We start from the raw sequence: 6,000 nt of genomic DNA on the forward strand, positions 1-6,000 counted from the left end.
AGGGGAAAGACAGAGTAAAGGGTAGACAGTAGGATGAACAGGGCTTACCCTCCAGGGACCCAGTAGACTGGGACATAAGTAAGTAAATATTGCACAGGTATAATGATTTAACAGATTACAATCTCAAGAGATAACCCTTAAACATGCAAAGAACAGGGCTTTGTGGAGATCATCCGTAAGAGGTGTGTTCTCTCCAGCGGTCCTTAAATCTTTACAGAATCACAAATCAGCATATTCTGACCCACAGACCTGTTCTGGGAAGCCCTGATACTCAATGCAATGCTAAAAGGGGGTGCAGCAGGCATCTTAAACACAAGCACAGGTGCCCATAGGAACCAGAAAAGTGACTAGAATGAGTGCAGTTGTGAGGGGCACATGTATGTAGGGAAGGGGAAACCTATGGGGAGCTTTCTTTTTTTTAGTTTATTTTATTGAAGTATAGTTGACTTACAATGTTATGTTAATTTCTGCTGTCCAGCAAAGTGAGTGCATACATTTTTTCATATTCTTTTCATCATGGTTTATCCCAGGATATTAAATATAGGTCTCTGTGCTGTACAGTAAGGCCTTGTTTATCCATTCTGTATATACTAGTTTGCGTCTGCTAATGTGGGGAGCTTTCTGTTTACAAATTTGATACGTAATTCCACTCTGAAGAAAATGCCTGAGGCCAGTTGAGGCTCTCTAGTCATTGGTGGTTCAGCTGGTAAAGAATCCCAATGCAGTAGACCCTGGTTCAATTCCTGGGTTCGGAAGATCTCCTGGAGGAGGGCATGGCAACCTACTCCAGTATTCTTGCCTAGAGAATCTCCCTAGACAGAGGAGCCTGGCAGGCTACAGTGCATGGGGTCGCAAAGAGTTGGACATGACTGAGCAGCTAAGCACAGTCACTCATGTGTTATCTTTAAAAGAATTGTTGGTAAATCTACACCATTTAGTAGAAGAAAGTACACTACACCAAAATGGAGCAGAGGAGCTAAAATGCATGTGCAAGTCAAGAAATCTGAAAACAAAGCCAGATTTCACCTCTGAACTGAGTGTTTCCACAGACTTGAGTAATGTATAAAAGTATCATACCAGTTTTTCTCATTTCACCAGAAGCCTTTTTTTCCCCTGTAGTAGATTGCTATATTTGCCTCAAAAAGTATGATTCTAATATATGTCAAGACCAGATAAGTATAACTTATAAATTATTATTAATAAAGTTGAGTTTGTAAAACTTTTTTTGTGTGTGATACTTCAAGTGCTTTGTCATTTTTTAATGTTTCTAAATAATGTATTGGTATGAAAATCATTACTATTACTATTTTACATGGTGACTTGGGGGACAAAACTTTGGCAACTTGAACCACACTGGTGAGATGGTTCAGGTGGGCCATTGTGCCCAACACTTACTAGGAATTGGCCTGACTCCCAATTGGCCAGCACTTCCTAGTATATTGACATTGTGCTGACACCCAGCAGGGGCTCCGTGGGCACAGATCATATGGTCACCCAGAATTTCCTGGTTCTTAACCCCCAGAGCATGGCACAGCTGAAATCAAAATGACTTGCAAGAATCACGTGCAAACCACGAAGAGAATTCTCTGCTCACATGGACATTTAGCAGTGTCCTTGAAGCTGGGTGACAAGAATTGTTGTTTTGTTTGAGATCTGAGGAAAGGCTTTGGGAGGGAAACTGAACAATGAGTTCCTCTTCCACTGAGAGAAATTGGCACAAACGGAGGATACACGTGGTGGGGAGCGTTATGGACAATGGAAAGTGACCCTGCATTTGACTGTCAACCGCGGTGCTATGAGGAAGTCTTAGGAAGGCAAGTCTTCAGAGCACAAAAATCTGCAGGCCAGAAATCTGTGTACTCGAACCACTCCTATGTCCCTCCCTGAAAGCAGAGGCACTGGCATATCTCAGGGAAACTGTCACATGGAACACAGAAACACAGAGACCAAACTTGATGAAGGTAGAAAACTGATAAGAACAGAAATGAATTGTTGAACACAGTTTGGCTCGATCTAACAGAAAATTCTGGTCTTTGCACTTCAGTGTGGATTTCTTCCTTGATTAGCCTGTTCCCTTTTCACTCTGGTCCTTGGAGTAAAATCAGCTCCAGGTAGAACTGTCCTCATAGCTGTGGAAATGTGGATACAGGTGTGAATTTCCCCTATAACCCACCGCAGTGCTTCCTCCCCAAGTCTTCTCCCCTCAAATCTGCACGGGGAAAAGTTGCTACTGACTGCTGCCTGTTCTAACAACTGTGCTTTTTCGTTCTGTTTTTATAATTGTCTTCACTGTGGACAGTTGTATCTGCCTTTTTGTCTGCCATAACCTGTTCCTTATCTTTCGACATAGATCAGATTTTTTTGTGTGATCCTGATCTTTTCAGCAGTATCTTCTAATAGAAAAAATTGTGAACACAATACCTTAAAATTTGACCCGGTTTTATTAAATATATTAATGTATTTTAGAACTTTTAGGGTTTTATGGGAAAAGAAAAATCAGGTAAGGTGACATGGACTGAGAGATCTATTTTAAGGATTTGACCTCATGCAGTTATAGGAAAGGGGACTTCCTAGGTGGCGCTAGTGGTAAAGAACCTGCCTGCCATGCAAGAGACTAAAGAAACACTGGTTCGATCCCTGATCAGGAAGATTTTTTGGAGGAGGGCATGGCAACCCACTCCAGTATTCCTGCCTGGACAGTCCCATGGAAAGAGGAGCCTGGAGGGCTACAGTCCGTGGGGTCACAAAGAGTCGGACACGACTGAAGTGACTTAGCACGCACTCAAGCATGCACACACAGTTGTAGTGAAGAGCTGGTGAAGAATTCAGCAGAAGCCTGCTGCAATGGCATCGGCCGTTGAGTCTGAAATCACTAAGTCAGTGGGGCTGGCGGTCAGAAAAAAAACCTGGGTGTGAGGCATGGACGGGCAAGGGCAAGTTACAACCCAGGAGGACAAACTTAAGATTTGCATCTGGCTCTCACAACCTCCAAACTCAATGGCATAAAAAGCTGGTGGCCTTCACCATGGAACGGAATGCATCTGACCCAGGACTCAGAGAAGCTGAAGGAGGTCTGATGGGAGCTGGAAAATGGAAGACTGTTGTGTCTAGCCACTGTTCACACCAGTATCATGAGCAGGAGATCAGGTTTCGGTGGTAGCTATTGTCTACTCCTTCTGAACTTAATAACTCTTGTTTCATTCCCACCTTCCATATCTCAGGAAAATACTTCCTGTGGTCAAAAGTAACCTCCACTCCTCTGAGAGAGGGAATTCTGGGAAATGTAGTTCTAGTAAGCTAAATTGAGGTAGTGCAAAGCCACTCCACTGGAGTAGAACTTGATGCTCCTCAATAGTGATGCTTTCCTTGTTCTGGACACACAAAGGACACATTTCCCAGCACCCACTGCAGCTGGGGGGAGACACACTACTAGGTTGGTTTTTTGGGGTTTTTTTCCAGATTTTTTTAAGGGTTGTTTTTGTTTTGTTTTGTTGGCCACATTGCACAGCATATGGGATCTCAGTTTTCTTGATCCAACCAGGGATCAAACCTATGCCCCCTGCAGTGGAAGCACAGAATCTTGACTCCTGGACTGCCAGGGTTGTCCCGAGATTTATTTTTCATTGGGGTAACTTTGGTTTATAACATTATACATGTTTCATGTATAGAACATTATATTTCCATTTCTGTAGGCCCTACAGCTTGCCCACCACCGAAAATTTAGTTTCTATCATCACCATATAGTTGATCCCTTTTACCCATTTCTCCCCTCTGGTAACCACTATTCTGTTCACTGTATCTACATGTTTGTTTTTATTTGGTTTAGTTTGTTCATTTATTTTATCTATTTGATTTTTATATTCCACATCTGAATGAAATCCTATGATATTTGTCTTTTTGCATCTGACTTATTTCACTTAGAACTGTCAAGGTGCATCCATGTTGTCACACATGGCAAGATTTTGTCTTTTTTATGATTCATCAGTATTCCATTGTGTGTCTATATATACCACATCTTCTTTATCCATTCATCCATTGATGGGTTCTTAGGTTGTTTCCATATCTTGGCTATTGTAAATAATGCAATGATGAACATAAAGGTGCCTGTATCTTTTCAAATTAGTGAATTCACATTCTTTGGATAAACGCCCAGAAGTATCATGGCTGGATCATATGGTAATTTTAGTCTTAACTTTTTGAGGAATCTCCATACTGTTTTCCATGGTAGCTACACCAACTACAGTCCCACCAATATACCAGGGTTCCCTTTCCTCCACATTGCAACATTTGTTATTCCTAGCATTTTTATAACACCCATTCTGACAGGTGTGAGGTGATACCTCATTGTGGTTTTGATTTGCATTTCCTAACTAGTGATATTGAACATCTTTTTAGCTGACTCATTTGAAAAGACCCTGATGCTGGGAAAGATTGAGGGCAGGAGGAGAAGAGGATGACGGAGGATGAAATGGTTGGATGGCATCACCAACTCAATGGACATGAGTTTGGGTGAATTCCGGGAGTTGGTGATGGACCGGGAGGCCTGGAGTGCTGTGGTTCATGAAGTTACAAAGATTTGGATATGACTGAGCAACTGAACTGAACTTTATGTGCCCATTGGCCCTTTGTATTTCTTTGAAAACATTTTTTTAAATTGGGTTATTTGTGTTTTGTTGTTGAGTTATAAGTGTTCTTTATATATTTCAGATCTTACTCCCTTATCAGATATAGAATCTGGATATAGATATAGGATATATAATGTTTTCTCCCATTCTGTAAGTTGTCTTTTCATTTTGATGATGGTTTCCTTTGCTGTGCAGAAAATTTCAGGATTGATATAATCACATTTGTTTGTTTTTGCTCTTGCTTTTCTTGCCTAAGTAGACATATCTAGAAAGACATTGCTAACACCAATGTCAGAGTGCATACTGCCTATGTTTTCTTCTAGGACCTTTATAGTTTCAGGCCTTACATTCAAGTCTTTAATCCGTTTGGAGTTGATTTCTCTGTATGATGTGAGACAGTGGTTCTGTTTTATTTATTTATTTTTTGTGCATGTGGCTGATATAACTAGTTCTGAACAGTGAATTGTGAGTGCAGTTGACAAGTGGAGGCAATAAAAAAAGTCTCTGCACAACCTCAAGTTCTTTTCCCACCACTTTAATCATGGAGGCCAAGATGGAACCATCCTGAAACCCTGAGTCAGCTCTTTGAAGAGAACTACCCTGGAGATCCTTGATACACACAGCAAAATTTATATGAGTAAAAAACTTAACTGTGGTAAGTCATTGACATTTAAAAGTTTAGTTTCCTGTTAAATAAATGAGATATGTATGCAATGGTATATGCAATGGTTACTATAGCATAACACAAGTCTACCTGACTAGTATAGACATTTGTATTAGGGACCAGAAAACTGACCCAAATGTACAGCTTCTGAGATGTATCCAAGAAAAAGATGAAGAAAAAAATCTATGTTTACAAACTCTATTTATAATTTTAAAAATTGAATGCAGTACAAAGGCCCAGTAATTTGGGTGTGTTTTAAAATTTATGATTCAATCATGGAATGGACAGTTGTGTGTGTGTGTGTGTGTGTGTGTGTGTGTGTGTGTGTGTGTGTGCATGTGTTAGTCACTCAGTCATGTCCAACTCTTTGCAACCCCATGGACTTGTAGATGGCCAGGATCCTGTCTACGGGACCCCACAGACAGGAATACTGGAGTGAGTTGCCAGGGCCTTCTCCAGGTAATCTTCCCAGCCCAGTGATCGAACCAGGGTCTCCTGCATGGCAGGCAGATTCTTTACCGTCTGAGCCACCAAAAGTATGTAAACTGAGGCTACACCGGAAAACAGGCAGAATAAACTTTAAAAATGCCTACAAATTTTATGTACACTATTAACTATAGAAGAGCATGTTTCTCAAAAAGACTTGAACAAAATCCACTATAATGCTATTTATTTTAAAATAACTATGGGATTATATATTATTTTCCTTTT

This window comes from Bos javanicus, chromosome 5 (assembly GCF_032452875.1).
Source record: "Bos javanicus breed banteng chromosome 5, ARS-OSU_banteng_1.0, whole genome shotgun sequence".
Classification (NCBI taxonomy): Eukaryota; Metazoa; Chordata; class Mammalia; order Artiodactyla; family Bovidae; genus Bos; species Bos javanicus.